Genomic DNA, 17309 nt, shown 5'->3' on the forward strand with positions numbered 1-17309 from the left:
TTTGTTTTGAAAATCGTCTAGCGCTGGATTGCATCTGAATTTGTGGATTTTAATCTGAATTCTGAAACTCACTATTAGACCCGATTTTTTTTAGTTAAGTTTAAAATCAGAAATACTTTAAAGTCCAGGGAATTCAACATTTTGAAATTAACACGTCTGTACAAAAAATCACTTTGAACTGTAAAACAGTTGATAAAATTAAATTGGGTGAAACTTTTTGTTGATGCATTTTCTTTTGAACGCGAAATTACGCCTATTTAAAATGGGATTTTTTTATCCGGGTAGGGCCAATAGATAGCGTCGATTTTTGGAATAGGATTTGATTAGATGTTCCGAAGTTTCAAAAGCGTTTTTTTTTCGAGCTAACTGATAGTTTCGCCCTTATGAAATGTTACGCTATGTTTGTTTACATTTGGTGCATTCGCCCTTTTTCAAACTTACTACAAAATTATCTAACAGATTCACGCTTGCTTTGACGTATCGAAGCCAGCCATCGCTGCAGAAAAACGCGGTGTTGAACCCTACACCCATCGGTGTAGGGTGTTGAACCCTACACCCAAACCGATGCATCGGTTTGATATGGCAATTCTGGGTTGTACCCCTTAATGAAACTCCATATTATCACAATATGGTCTTGAAACTTCGGCTTCAAAATTTTTGCGACCGGTTCGGTTAACACTGAGCTGGTAAAAAAAATTAAAATTGTTAAAATATATGAATTCTTACTCCCTTTTCTACCGCTAGTTTTGTCGTCATGAAGACATCATGAGTGGGAGTGGAGTGCGCCCATCGTGTATCGAATAGCGTGTAGCGAACGCGCCTATCGTGTATATGACGTCATATACACGATAATCTTCATTTTAGTGATTGCTGGTTGTGGCTAGCAAGCCAAATTGACACGTTTTTTGGAGTGATGATTTGATGATAATTACTATGAAAAAAAAAATTTCTTGTTTTTTTTTTTCTTTCTTTTATACATTGAAGAGGGAAAAAAATCTAATTTTTTAAGACAAAAATCATTTTTATTGTACTTCCCAGTTTCGCAAAAACGTCGTGACAAAGTTTACAAAAAATCACACCAGCACACACAAATACACTGACATCGTCTGAACTCGTCGAGCTGATTCGATAGGTACCTATAAAGGTATATCTAAGACCCATAATTAATGATTTCCCAAATCGACTGATAACTATACCTTTCTGAAAGAAAGGCAAAACGATCAAATTTAGGTCTTAGAAAGTAGTTTGGTAAGCAAAACATATAGGTACTGTATGGGACTGTTATGCGAGTAGATTTGAAAATGGTTTCAAATAACAGTCCCATAACGAATTAAAATTGTACTCCCGACCTTACCAATTGCCCAATTTTGAAAATTTCAGGACTAACGGTTTATTATTACAACCTAGAACACATTCCAGCAAACGATTTTCGTTTATGCTGAAAGTTGTCGTCACAATTTAAAAATATATTCCAAAACAGAAAAAAGCTGATTTTTCTCGCTTGCATGTTTTTGCATATGGGACTGTTATGGAAGTAGTAGCAGTGCAGAAAGTTTAAAAAAACTTGATTTCCATTTAACAAATTTGTTGAAACCTGCAAAACGATTAGATTTATGGTTTAAAAAATATCTAAAATTAAATTTGGTTTGAATTTTGTTTAGAAATTCATTAAATGAGAAAAATTAAATAAATAGAAAAGTTTTGTAACTTTTTTTTCGCAGAACTTAAAACTACTTGAAGTCTTGAGGACAGGGCACAAAAATAAGTCAAAATTACTCATTAAATTTATTGCTCCTCGGAAAAATGCAAATTTGTGGTCTGGGTAATTTTTCAAAACCTTTATAAATGTGAGATCGAGCAGTGAGATGGGCAAAAAAAAAATTAGAATGAGGCTGAAATTTGATTCTTGAAAAAGATTTCATATCAGCATTACATTTGTAATGACATAGACGATTTCTTTAAACCAAAATTTTTAGTAATAAAGTAGAGAGTATGTTTAAGGTTTTATGTTTGTTTTGCTAATACTTTGAACCATCGTGAGAGGTTTACACCTGTTACTATCAGGGGTGTGTAGACTCGCTTCGGAAAGAATCATTCGGCTGATTCTTTCCGAGTTTAACTTGTTGTGTGCAGCAGTGATGCCACATTTTTATCGGTATTTTGGAGCCCAAAAAAATCTTTTATCGGTATAGAAATCCTAAAAATCGGTATGAAAATCGGTATTTGAGGCAGATATTCAAAAATGCTTATATTTTAAACTTCCTAACGTATTTTTAATATAAATGGAAGCTTGCAATTAAAAGCAAGTCTAAGAACTCTTATGAATGTTATTTTGAGTATTAAACTAGCTGGCTAAGTGTGTTTTAGCATATATTATTCCTTTTTTTTATCTTGGTTCTAGGTAACGCAAGTTTACATAAAAAGAGGGTATTGAAATTTTAACAGAACTTTATGTTTGTTACGACTTCTGCATTTTTTTTTTAATTTTAAAAGTATCTGCTTTTGCTGAAGAAAAGTAAAAATCACAAATGAAAATTCAGCAGAGAATCCAAAACTAGTATTCCTTTCCAGTACTATAATTGAATGGAAATCTAATTTAAAAGTTACCGTTTGATAAGAAAAATGAGGGCATGGCGATCACTTTCAGGTTACACGTGGTTTAGGCATATTATAGAAGTAAAACCCTGATTCTTTAATTGATGTTTAGCTAAAGTGGGATGTAAATTTGATAAATTCGATAAGGCAATAGAACCAGGTCAACCTAAAGGATTTTAATTTAGTAAGCACTTACAAATCCAATGGCTTTTTGATGTTCGAGGTAAATATGTGCCCAAGTTGATGTTCTTCGTTTGGTCGATGTTTTATCGCCAAACTGGTCATTTCAGCTTTCAAAGCCTTTAGTATTAGATACGAGTTCTAGCGATTAAAAAAAGAAATGATTGCAGAAAGTTGAGAGAGTTGTTGCTTCAATTTTTTTTTCAGCCAATGGAAAATTAATTGTATTTTTTGAAAAATCACACATTATTCATATGAAAACCCAAGAATTGTATGCGAAAATTAATGAGAAAAGAAGGTGTTCCTAAGAAAAATGTTTAAAAAACACAAAGTTTTTCCAAAACTGAAAATACCCATTTTGCCTGGCGATCTCTGCAGTTAGGTACATGTGATATTATTAAATTTCCTAACAAGATAGAGAAGGATTGAAGATTATGCTGATGATATGACAAACCGTGTATCTGATTGCACTTCAAATCTTGACATACCACATCTGGCGACAAGTTGAACAAGAATTATATTCCAACGGTGTATATTTTCCCTTGAAAAGTTAGCATCTCAGGAGACAAGAGCATTGTCAATTGAGATTGATCTTTAGAAACTTCTACCTTCTGCTGGCAGTCGCAGAAGGTCAAATATCAGCCTTGAGCTGAGTCCATTGGCTTTAAGGCTTAGCACTACAATAGTGCATCATTTGACATAACATTGGAACAAAACAGCGCGAACAACTAATCGAATTATGAGAGTTAGCCGTGGAGATCTTTGCAGGGTACTTTAAAAGTTGTACAGATCCACTTACGATCACTTACCGCACTTTGTCTCCTTTTACGAGGACATTTACGAGGATAGCTTGAATTAAGTGGGAATGTGGAAGTGGAATGAAGTTTGAGTTAGAATCTTAAAAATCGGTATGAAATCGGTATGTTTTGCCAAAAATCGGTAATCGGTATATACCGATTCTTGGTCAAAATTTTGCTAAAAAATCGGTATAAATACCGGAAAATCGGTATGTGTGGCATCGCTGGTGTGCAGATTGATTTTATCTTCGTTCCAATCATGACGTGATTGCACACAAAACGAAGAAAACAGTTCCGAATTGATGTTTTCCATGCCTCGCAGGAATAAAATCACACCAACGAAACAACAGAACGAAGCTACCCGTACACGAATGCACACGAGCGATCGTTTCCCGACGGACCGAGTTAACATTCCTCGCACCGCACCCTTCTCTCGCTCGTTTCCCGTTCCCTTGTATCTATCAATTTTAGCCACGCCCCCATGCGTTGTCCGATTGATGTGTTCGGCTGCCGAACGAAAACGATTTGAATTTTGAATTCGCAGAACTGTACGTTTGCTTCGCTGATGTTTCCCCCGATTGCTGTTTACTCCTGCCGAGTTTGCCCGAAGCTTGCTTCCTGATGCTTTCCGAGTTGAACTTTAGATAGGGTAAATGATCTTGAGCGGAACCAATTGGCTCAATTCGACGCAACTCGGAACAGTTGACCAAGCGGTATGGATAGGGGTTATATCCGAACGAATTTTTTTTAGTTAAGCGGATAGATCTTGGTTTCTGCTTTCTAATGATGATTTGTAGAATATTTTAGAGTAAACCCTGATAACTCTAGAGCTGTTTTACTGAAGAAAGAATTCTGATCTTGAGCGGAACCATGCTGATCTTGAGCGGAACTAAAATATGATCTTGAGCGGAACCATTTTGTACTGTCAACACATCTTTAATAGCTATCATTCCAAATCTTTGTATAACTGGGAAAACTTCAAATAAATTTCATCTTTAAAGATATTTGAGTTCAAAAATTGATGTTTTTACGTAAATAACAAAAACTTAGCTTTTCAAAGTTGTTCTCAAAATATCCGTTCAAATTTATTTCTTACTTAAAAAAAAAAATTCAATTTTCACTTTGATTCACTGTACCTTTTGAAAGAATAGATTCTCTTGACTCAAATTTAAGTTATTTTATCTCAAAAATTAGGTTCGTTAGTACAGTACCGTTCATAATTGTATAAAAATTGGAAGCAAAAAATTGATCAAAAAATATCATCAGAGTAAAAAGTTATGGAAGTCCAAAGTCGAAGTAACAGTGTGCGTGCTTCCAATTCCTATACAATTATAAACGGTACTGTATATTTGAATGATTATTTGAATGTGCGTGTTTAGGGTCATATTGCCCCGAATAACTTTTGTAGGTTACGGCAAAGTCAGTAGTACAAAAGAAGATGCATTAAATTACAGATTTTGCAAATAAAACTGTAAAAAAAACTGTTTTTTTGTACTTTTATCCCAAAGTTCAGTGATAAATTTGTGTGATGCTAATTCTTTTAATTCCATTGAAAATTTATGATAAATTGCTTCTTTTTTTATATTCTAGTTGGGAAAAATCAGTTCACATTGAAATTCTTATCAAACTTTTGTAATTCGAAGTAAGGAACCTAAACTTTATATCGACCAAAAATTATAATTATATAAATTATAAAATTCAAAAATTCTGTGAAATCTGTGAATATTCCAAATTTCAGTGTTCAGTGGCACAGATTTTGTGATAAAAATTTGCTCATAATTCTGTGAAATCACAGATTTTTCTTTGATTTCAGCATTCTTGCTCTAAAGGACTTATTCATAGAATAATGTTTATAATAAATTCGAGTTTCTTATGAATCACGATAAAATTTATTTATATTTAAAAAATATGGAAACATTAAGCATTTAGCTCAATAGATATAACACTTATTTCCCAATTTCCATGAGTTCCAGCTCAAGTCTAAACATCAAACAGTAGGGAATCGGATAGGTTTTCAATACCAGGCCACGAACGGAATCGTTAAGTATTATAAAATATCTAACCAGGTGTGCTTTGCAACACATTTTAGAATTGAAGGAATATGTGTTAAAAATAATTTGAATTTCTGTTTATTGGTGTATCGTTTCAATTGGAATTTCAACATCAAGAACAACCTCTTTAAACGAAAGCTGCTTTCTTAAGATCGAATAGAAATGGCAATAAAGGTTGATTCTTATTCTGGAATAATGACTTTACTAAATTGGCATCCTAAGTTCTCGAATTATGCCAAAAAATATGTATGAAAGCCTTGTTCCACCTGACCGTCGTCCCTCTGAAAGAAATAATCGAAAAACATTTCTTGTACTCCAAAAAATTAAACATTTTGAGTGCCTGGTTTGGTACGCTGTGACACCAATTAAAGTAATTTTAAGTTTTAATTTTATATCTTTTCTGTCCCTAAAGCTGATATAATACGAAAAAAAGGTGTTGCTTACATTCAGGGGTAAAACCTGCGTGTGAGGTATAAGGCATAAGGCAGCGCACCTAGCGGTTTATTTTGGAAGCTAGTAGTTCCGCTCAAGATCAGAGATGGTTCCACTCAAGATCATATTTTACTTTTAAAAACTAAGCGATTAATTTGATATTTTGATGGAAAACTTGTTACAAAAACCCAGATAATGCTTTTTTAAGAATTTTTCTACCATTTTAGTCATTTAGAATCAGTTTATAACGGCCAAGGGTTACATTAAATTGACGTTCAAAGTCAGTATAGATTGGTGAAAATTGCACCAGAAATGCGTGTGTTTTTAAAGCTTTTAATAACATTATTTTATTTAATAAATTTTAGCTAAATTGACAAAGTTTGTATGAAAAGATCTTGAAAAAGTGTTTTTTCAACATTTCGGTAAGATTCATAAATAATCATTGCCAATATCTCAGGAAAAGTAAATGGTTCCGCTCAAGATCAGATTTCGACTAGTTCCGCTCAAGATCATTTACCCTAGCATCATTGCATATTGAGTTTAACGAAATAAAATCGTTCTGCAAAGAAGGGCAAAGTGCGAGTATGTAGACTCGCGATTTTAACATCTCTGGTTACTATGTTTCTAATTTGTCGATGTATCAAATTAGTAATGGTTAGTTTCAAACTCTGTTCTTGTTTAGTTACACTTTCTAATAAAAATGCATTCTAAAGACAAGGTAGTGTTTTTATTTTTCAAGTTTAGAGTTTAAATGTGGCGGAGTGGAGTGGCGGCGTACCACTCCATGGCCTTTTAACCGTAATGGCAAGATGCCAAATCCAGCCAAAACAGTACGGAACAACCGTGTTTCTTAAGGAAAGGCAGCAGACGTTTATTCAAACACTCTTTCACGTAAATTTCTATGAAAGTGCTGCTTTTCAAGCCACAGGTACAGATGGCTTGCCAAACCAGATATTTCTTCGCGAACTTTGACAGTTTCAAGTGCTTGAAAATATCTGCTACCATTTCCCTTCCTTTTGCCGTATAAAACTCCTGTACCGGAAGCTGCTTGTAGTCGGCTTTGACGTAGGTTTCGTCGTCCATTACCACGCAGTCAAACTTCGTCAGCATCGTCTTGTACAGCCTCCGGGATCGCGCTTTGGCCGTCGTATTTTGTTTATCATCGCGATTGGAGTCACTACCTTCTTGTGAGTCGATAGTCCGGCTCGTTTTTACCTCGATGCACGGTTGTAGACGATACACCCCGCTTATTTGCGGCATCTCGGAGAGAGAGGTTAGGGTTTCGCTTGAAACAACCGGCAACTCTCTTTGTCGTCTCAGGGGCTTCCGGTTTTCGATTTCCCCCCGATTCAGACTTCATGGCTGTCGACAAACGTTCCCCAAACACTTTAATTACATTTGTAACGGTTGACTTGGCAACTTTTAGCGATTTAGCCAGCTTTGCGTGCGAGTAGCTCGGATTTTCGCGGGTTCATCTTCTTCGAATGGTTAGATTTTTCGATCGACTTCAGCATGTCCAATCAACTGGTTAAAATTATCCTCTCGAGAACAAAGCTTTCGACAGAATTTAATCAATTCAACGAATGTTTGGAATCTTCTTTAAAGTTTTCACACGAGTGTCCAAAATTTATTTGCTCCGCTTCCCTACCCTTTGAAACGAAAACTAGTTGGAATCCCATAAAACTTGTTAAAATTATTTTCAAAACTATATCTGTTTATAAATGCTTGGTTCAATCATCAAATTCACCATAATTCCACCTTCGAAGCATTCAGGTTGCTATATTTTCCTCATATTTATGGATTCCTCACAAACCCCCGCCTCGGAATGGCAGTTCTTTTTGATGTTTTTCCGCCAAGTTTGGATACACTCGATCGAACATTTGTCCGGGATTAGTGTTGTGTGGGATGTAATCCCATGAAACAAGTGCCTGGTAGTGTCTCAATTTTCTTGCAGGCTGTCTCGCCAATTCAACATCATTCAACGAAATTGAAGGCAACAGTTATTCAGAGCAAAGTCTTCCAACATCTCTCGCAATCGTTTTATGGGTCCATTTCTTGGAATCATGTATAGGAGTTGGGGTTAAGAGCAATGGGGTGGTGAAATAAAATGTTACTAAGAAATTGCCGATAAAAAGCATAACTGGTGGCGCTGTTTAAGAATGGCCCTAAAACGATTGGTTTTACTTGTAAGCACTATCGGTTGATTGGTATTCAAAATTTATATGTTTGAACTGAGTGAAAAGGTCTTGTTGTAAATTGAGAATAATTTTTTGAAAATTAAGCTTAAGAATAGGTTGATCTAAAATGCAGCAATGATAGAATATTTATCTATGTTTTTTTAAACACAGGACACTCATTTTGTGCAAGGTAGCCCTCAAGTGACCGCCTTATAACGAACAACATATTAAGTAAATGATAAATGACCGACCCTTATCAAAATCTAGAGTATTTGTTTAATCAAATTAGCTTGATACCTGGTTGAATCCCAAATTTATGATTTGCGAAGTAAATTTGTATTTCAAATAAGAGCGCTTCAAAGTTCTGTTTTCTCCAAAAATTATTAACAATTCAAAAATCCAACAGATTCAAATCTGTGCTGGTTTCGAGAAAAACCCCCGATCAACATTCCCCAAACCGCGGATATTAATTTCATTCCTATGAATTTTGGAACCGAAGCCAACCTGTGTGCGTATTTTTGTGGGTGTGTGGGTGGCGATGTTCCTATCTTCGTCCTGCCGAGTGCGCGCGCGTTTTCCGTTCGATTGGACCTTCAATCGAACGGCGTTCCCCGAATTGCGTGCGCTAAATTTAACTGGTTATTAGATTCCGGTTCTCCGCCAGAAGAGAGCCGCCGCAGAATTTTGATTTAATATTCTAGCCATGAGTTACGATGGGATTCTCTGGTGGCGGCGAAGCCTCGTCTATCGTTCCTACTCGGCATGAGACGGCTAAATAATTGATTAAATCGTGACTGGGTTGACGAGAGAGTTTTCACTAGGTTTTTTTTTTTTGATAAAATTATATGTATGAAGCTTGGTTCAACAGCTGTCTCCAATGAATTGCAAATTTTGATAAAAGGAATTTTAATCAGAAAAAATATTGTATTCAGGTTATTAATTTTAGAATGTGTGCATGGGTTTGAAAATCTTTGAATAACTGAATAAATTATATAAAAAGCATCTATATCTTCTCGTTTCCATTTTTTTTTTTTCGAAAAACCAAACGTTTTGAACATTTATTATTGGGACCTAGACTGGTGCACCTCAGACGAAAACGTTTTAATCGTCTGAGCTAATGGAAACAAGTTTAAGCCTCAAGAGTAAACCTCGAACTCAGTTTTGTCAGAAAGGTTTTTTAACGCTCGTTTGTCGAATGAATCAATGAAGTAAATTTTCAAACGGCTTTAATAAAAACAAAACAAATGGTAAATGGACCTAGAAAGCCATGAGGTATGGAGGAAGGGTCGAAACCGTTATTTTCACACTAAAAATAAGTTGTGGTTTACTTGTAGGGTTTGCTTAAGTTATTTATTTTTTCTAATTTCGAAACGATAGTGTTCCAAAAAGTTCATTTTTCGTGGAAACTTAAGTGTGATTTTTTTTTAAAATTTTTTTAAGACCCACGGGTTCTAGTTTGAAGGTTTGAATGAAGAACCCAAAATTTTGTTTGAATATTTCTAAAAAAAAAATCAGACAATATCACCGAAAACAGCTCTACGTTCAAAACATCGTTTGAACGAAAAATTTATTGACTTAACAACTTTGAGGTGTTCAGATAAACTGATCTACAATCAATCTATCATCTTTTGCAAATATTCATTAAAGGTTATCAAAGTTTGAAAGACACAAAAAGCCATGTTTTTGTAAAAGTTCATCTCAAATTTAGTAGGACTAAATATATCTACCTATATTTTTCAAATTTAGTCTGTAGCAATAACAAAACTCTCATTTTTCGATTGTGAGGGATGATTATAAAGGAAGAACCCCAAAGGTACAATTTGTTTGCATTATGTATGATTTTTTAACTTTTTTCATTGAAACAAAAAAAATAATAATGAACAGTTTTTGAAAATGTAATTTTTTTTTTATTGAACGCCACTGATGTAACTCAATAAAAAATACTGAATCGAAGCAATCGAAAAGTTCCCTTTGCTCTGCTTTGAATCAGTAGAATTATTTAACCAAGTAGGCTCAAAACATTTTTTTTTCCATGCGTTTATTCTTCACCTTTTCTTTTGAATTTGTGAGAAAAAGCTAGTTTGTGGTCAGAATTGAAAATTTTAAAAACTAATTTTTCATGTGCTTATCTTTCACTTTTCCCATGAATTTTAATTAAAAAAAAACCTACTTTTTGGTCAGATTTGATTGGATATAGTCCGGATTTTGAAAAGGTTTTTGTTAAAAATGCCCGGATTTACACGGACCGAATATGATCACAAAAATAAATGGAAAGTTTATTCTACAGCCTTAAAAATTTTGTGTACTCCTTAAAAAATATATCTTGTTATTCCGACTAGTACAATTATATTTTCAGTATCTTTTTTATGTTTCCCCTATTTTGATTCGCACTCACATAACAGTATATTGAGAAATCATATGACACATTCCACGAACACGCGTCCTGCAAGTCAGTATTTTCAAATAACTCCACAGCAAAAACTTTCTGTGTTTCTTAAAGAGTATGATTCAACGCATTCGAAAATAAATAGTTTTTACGAATGATTTATGAATTAAGTGTCAATTAATAGAAAAGCTCCTTTGAAAATTGCACTTTTTCTTTGAATAAACTTGAAACTCATCTCCAGGACGTAAAATTGAAAAAAATTACATTTTACATGCCTTTTAGTAGTTTAAAAAAAATCAAATTAAAAACATCACCATATTTTGACCAGGGAGAGTTGCTTTATAGGTTTTGGTACACGTTTTTTCGTCCTCACGTCACGAAAAAGGTAGGTACTTTTGTTTAGTTTTCTTTTTACTTGAAATTTGGAAACAAAGCTTTCAAAAAAGTGTCAGTTATTGAAAATCGGTTTAGCCGTTTATGACATGCACCTACACACAGTTCCGTCGTCATGTCACGCTCTTCCAAACATCAGTACTCAACACAGCTCGATTTGAAGTTAGTTTTATAGCTATTTCTTCAAATTCTCCGAAATTTTCGCTTTAACCCCTTCTAAATTATACATTAATGGAAAGTGTAATCCAAACTGCATACCTATTTGATGTAGATATTTCAAGGAGTTTTACCAAAAAAGAAAGTTTATTTAATTAACCTTCCAAAACTGTTCGGGTCATTATGACCCGAAGCGTACATTCGAACAAATGACAAAATGAACAAGACAAAAAGAATTCTGAAATTTTCATTGTATACTTAAAGGCGCCATTTTATATTTTTAAATAAAAGTACTTTTTTGAATCTTTTTTTATCACGAAATTATTGGAAAAATATAAACATTAACAATCTCGTGCTCATCATTCATTCAATAGACAAATATATCTTTTTAGACTGGAGGGATCAAGTGAATTCAAAACATATATATGGAAAATGTTTTCTTAAACAAATTGAGAGTTTACTATTGCTTTGAAAATATGGCTTTTAGAAGTTTAAAATATACTCTCACGATAGACATTATGAAATACACATAAACATTTTTATTATAATTTTTTCATGTAGGAAACATTTTAAAGTTATAAAAAAAAGATCTTCTTGTCACTTTTTGTTAGATTTTCCAAACAAAGTGCAATAACTCAAAAAAAAAAATTTAAAAAGAAAAATTTAGATAGGTAACAGGTTTATTGTTTTGTTCTATTTGGCAAATTTTTCTAGAATATTTTATCTATGTAAGACAATCCAATTTCGAGATGTAGCTTAGGAATTAAGTATACCCAGCAATCAAGAATCCTCATTCTTCCCTATAGATAATTTATTCTTACTTCTTAATGTTGAAAAATTATGTCAAAATGTTTTACCAGATTACCGGTTGCTGTTTCAGAAGTCAGTCCCGAAAACTTGCTCTTGTTAAAATGATCATAACTTCTGATAGATTTTATATATTGCGATTTTATAATAGGTATTTGAAATTGTCGAGAATCAATCTATCCATAGGTGTATACAAATTTGGAAGTCCAAGGAAAGTTTTCGACGCTATCCCGGAACTTCCGGTAGAAAAAAATCTTACTTTAAAAAAGACACCAAATTTTGGCTTTGCATCGCTGCATTTACCAATGAAACGATTTTGTAAATTCAAATTTGGATTTTTTTTCGTTAATTTGATAATTGTTTTCATAGGAATTTTTGGTTTCTCAAACATAATTTCAAGGTAGTCGATGATTCCTTTGAATTCAGCTACAGTATTTGAAAGACCCAAATACTAGTATTTCACTAGCTACTTGCTAGTATCCTCAGTGGGTTATCGACTTCGGATTATCGGCTGAGGATGCTAGCAAGTAGGGCAAGTGACCCTAAACTTGGCATGCTCCTTACCTTGGAATGCCAAAATGCATTTTGGTGTTTTTGATGTCAAACATACGCCAAAAAATGAAAAAAAAATCAAACATAACAGAAAATCGCATATTGCAACATTCTGCATAGCATTTGTTCACAATGTAATCCAAATGACTACGAAATAATTTTTTTTCACATGACAAACAGCAAATAAAATTATGATCTTCGGAAAAAATCTTAAATGAATCTACTTTGCTAGTGCATCTGCCAACTTCGGATTGATTTTGAAAACACACTTCATCATGGAAAAATCACTAAAAATTACCGTTGGTTACAGCGAAACATGGCAAAAATATGAAATTATTATTTACTCCAAACGACGTACATTTTTATCTAGAATTTAAGAAAATATAAACATTTTTTTTGGCGTAATCTTGGCATGCAATTCAACAAATAGAAGTATGTATGTATCAGTCGCGGTCCTATGGGGGGGGTGATCGGGGTGATCACCCCCCCAAGCGACAAAAAACCGTTACAAAATACTCGCAAACGTTGGAATTTCTATAAAAACTTCGAACTTTTCCTAGTGGGTGTTCTTTCGAATTTTCAAAATTTTCCACTCCGTGGGGGTGATTGTTAAAATAAAAGAATTTAATAATTTCTTAAATTCTTAAAATTGGATCCACCAAACTAAAACAGCTGTAACTTGCAATTCCCTAGACCGATTTTCACCAAATTACTTTTGTTGAGGTACTTACAGTGTTTAATTTAATTTGCTGACCATATATGCTTCTTTTATACATTTTTTATACATTCATATCTATTCAATTTTCTAAAAACATCAAAAATTCTACTTCTAAAATTTGAGGTGATAAACAAAATCTGATTAAAAATTGAGTTCAAGAATAAACCTCCAAAAACAGTTTTTCAAACATAGGCTCTGAAAATATGCCTTTGTATCAATTTTTCCCAGATGAGATTAAACCAGTGATAATAATATCCCGTCATCACTCGACTGTTTTCTCGGGAACAAGGTAATCGCTCAAGACATTTTTCTAATTTTTGACCAACACGGCTGAAGTTCCAAATTCACACCAACTATATCGCCGATACTGCAGCTCATCAACACAATCATGATTAAAATTTTGAGCAGGAATTATTATTAAGCTAATTTAAGTTGCAAATCCACTCTGAATCTGCGCTCCAATCTGAAAATTCCATTATTTCAATTGCAATTGATTAGGACTTTTTCTTGGAAAACAGTTTAAGCTTTAAGAAATGAACCCTTTATTATTTTCTTTATTTTAAATTGTACAATAAGTTTGAAATTATTGAGTACATAATAATATACATATTAAGTGTACGAAGCAAAATACGATTTTTCACTTTTTTACTAAATCATTCGTTTCAAATTTGTAACAATTTCTTTTGATTCAGTTCCAATAAATTTTAAAATCCATGAGAGCTTGAAATTTAAGAGAAAACAAATAAAAATGAAGTACGAAAGCTGCATACATAAAAATTTAATTTTAATGATTTTGGTTTAGAATTAAATTTATATTTAGAAATTGAAGAATCGAAACAAGAGTTTATATTAATTCGTTTTTTCGATTCAAGATTTAGCCACATATTTAAAAAAAAAAAATTCAGTTCTAAATTCATAGCAATTGTTAACACTTTCTCAAATAAATGTTTGGATTTTCAGAGGTATTGTTGCTAAACGAGAATCACTAAAATATTGGTGAGAGTTTTGCGGTGATATATAGATACTCAAGAAAAATACTTTAGATTAATTGAGAATTTTTTAATATTTTCTTCTATAAAAATGTGTGTATTTTTTCATTTGTAAAATTACATTTATATCGGAAGGTTCTTTAAAGAGTTCTTAAATTGATAATTTTTTAAACTGCTGAATATACAAATGACGAAAATGATCTTTTTTTATCAACAGTTGTTCGCAGTGAATGTTAGAGATTCGCAGATTGTTTTTTAAAGGGATGCATACGTTGTTTAAAGGATATCAAAATATGTTTGTAGAAAAAGTTTTTTAAATTTCTCTAATTTCAAATTTAATACAAAACTCAAATTTAGTTCAATGAAATTTGAAGGGAAGAGGAGAAGTAGTGTGCATCATGGTCGTGTAATATTGTTTTTTTTAAAGAAGTGTATCTTATCAAGTTCATCCAACTTTGATGATTAATCATTTAGATAAAAAAAAAGTTTGAATCATTACAAATTTTATGCTGATATGAAATTTTTTTTTCAAAAACGCATTTTCAGGCACAAGGCCACAGAATCAACATTTGTTTAGATGAAAAGAATGTAAGAGCAAGTTTTGATTTTTGTTGGTGCCTGAAATTATTTTCAAATTGGTTAAAAATTATTTAAGTAAATTCTGCACTTTTCTGAAAAAAAAAAACTTTTAAACATTACAATTAAAATTCAAAATATGGGTTAATACCTTATTTCTTTCCCCAAGAACGCAAGTAATTTTGACTTAGGTGAAAAAAAAAATGAATGTTCTTAATTCTGTAAAATAAAAGACTTTTAACGAATGTTTAAAGAATCGTTTTCAGCCTGAAGCATTTTTTTTAAATGATATAAAATCTTTGTTTTTAAAAACTTTCTTTAGTAATGTCAGAAATACTTTTCTTTCCGAATTATTAAAAACTGTAGATTTATCAGAATCAGTTTTTATTCATGTTAACTTGTAAGTTCATCATTTATCGAATGATTGACTTCACTCAAAACTGTTTCATTTAAAAAAAATTAAACTCCATATCACCAAAACAAGAGGTGATAAACAAAATCTAGTTGAAGATTCGAGTTCATCGCACCAAAATCTACTAAATCAATCATTAAAACATAAACACCAAAATGCATTCTCTTGAATTATTTTGGTAAGACGTTTTTATTAGAAAAAAAATCAAAAATTTTCAAATGTTAAAAACTAATCTTTTTTATCTTCATATTTATGAAGAGTTTAATCACCGTGACTTTAAAAAATTAAAAGAACATAACTAACAACATTTTAAAATTATGAAAATTGTTGGCAAATAGGAAGTTAGAAGAAATGTATGGATGTTGAAAATGAGAGATTAGAATTTTATAAAAAGCATTTTAATCACATGTCATCCATTTTTTCCTCATGAATCTTAAAAATAAACAAATAAATTAATATGTAAAAATTAACATTATTATCAATTATTCTGACCTGATCTGATTTATTTTAGAATTCAAGTTTAATTTTTTATCAAATCTGGTGTTATATTTGATATATTTTTCTTCTGGTTCAAATTATGGCTTCATTCCAAATTTAAATTCGCATTCCTTTTCTGATGTTTTGAAAATACTTGATTTTTTAAAATACAAAATAAGAACCAACATTTCGAATAATATATTAATGACTAACCACAAATAAAATTGATTTGAAATTTTGATTCTGATTTATTTTTGAAATTTGAAATTCAAAACCCCCAACCCATGGACGTGTCCTTTGCAGGGGTCTGGTGTGCAGCAAATATTTAAGTCTCATTTGAAACTGTAAACTCAACCCCCCCCCCTTCCCTCCCCCCCACTCGCTCTCTCCAAATGAACTTTTTTTCGCCATGAATTTAGATACGTTGACTGATTTTTGAAAATTTGGAAAATCACCCCCCCCAAGAGCCAGCTCTAGGACCGCCACTGGTATGTATGTGTGAAAACGACATCAGCAGGCAGTCGGCAGCCAGCGGTGCACAGTGGTCTGGAAATTGAAAAGCCGGTCAAAAGTAAAATGAATGATTGAAATAAATTTAAAATATCATGAATGAATTTTGGACTAAAATTAATTCATTTATCTCTCAAGTCGACTCAAGCTTATTTGGCATCTTAGTTGGAATTATAATGCTACAATTTGAGCTGCTCTTTTATGGTAAATTTCGAGAACTTTTCTTCTCAATAAAATTTACCGCTCAATTAATTAATTTACCGGATCCGAATCCGGATTGATAGTTTCCAAACCTATGAGTGAGATGCAATCAATTTCTATCAGGCTGGCTGGAGTGAGCGAAAGTTTGTCTTGTTTTGCTTTCCCGGTGTACGCAAACGATTGCTTGAAAATTCCTAAGGGCGACATTTTAAATATGTATGATTAAAAGAATCTTTCGCTGACTTAAGTTTTAGTTTTAGCTTGCTTCTTGCCTCGATCATAATACTTTTTAAAATGTCGGTTCTCCTTTTGTGGGAGTGGAATAAAAAAATATGAACATTTACTATCTTATGTTAACCTGTTAACTTCAATGGAAACAGATCTATCATGATTGCATGTTACAGATTTAGCAAACGATTTGTTTGCTTGATTAATGAACATATTTATGTTATGTTTATGCCATAGTTTGGAACTTATAATAGAAATTATGAATACACAAAAACTGAAATGAACTAGTAATGCTTTTTTACGTAAGATTATAATTTTACATGCAAATATCAATTTTAAAAATTGATTGACATTTCGTACTTCCGACTTTTTGAAAACAATACAGAACATTGATATGCTTCCTTCCGGGATATTTTCAATGAATTCGTGGGGGCTGTTGTTGTATTAGTGTGGCAAGTTTTTCCTAGAGACGGCCAATTTAAGGAACTCATAAAGGGTCAAAATTCGGTGCGGGGGCTTCAATAAGGAGCATTTCAATCAATAGTTTGATCAGGTTTATCTCAAATTATCAACCGTTTTCAAGCAAGGACATATTTTTACTTCATTTCAGGCTAGTAAGCAATCATATTTGTCCAAGGACTTTTGAAGGTACACATTACAGGAAGACTACAA

At 32.6% G+C, this 17309-nt stretch overlaps 1 protein-coding gene across 1 annotated transcript in view; it reads left to right on the forward strand.

Annotated features, from left to right (window-relative positions):
- Positions 1 to 17309, forward strand: part of LOC129745575 (venom dipeptidyl peptidase 4) — an 810441-nt gene that overhangs the window by 232974 nt on the left and 560158 nt on the right. The window lies entirely within an intron of this gene.

The sequence above is a fragment of the Uranotaenia lowii genome, chromosome 2, assembly GCF_029784155.1.
Source record: "Uranotaenia lowii strain MFRU-FL chromosome 2, ASM2978415v1, whole genome shotgun sequence".
NCBI classification, from domain to species: Eukaryota; Metazoa; Arthropoda; class Insecta; order Diptera; family Culicidae; genus Uranotaenia; species Uranotaenia lowii.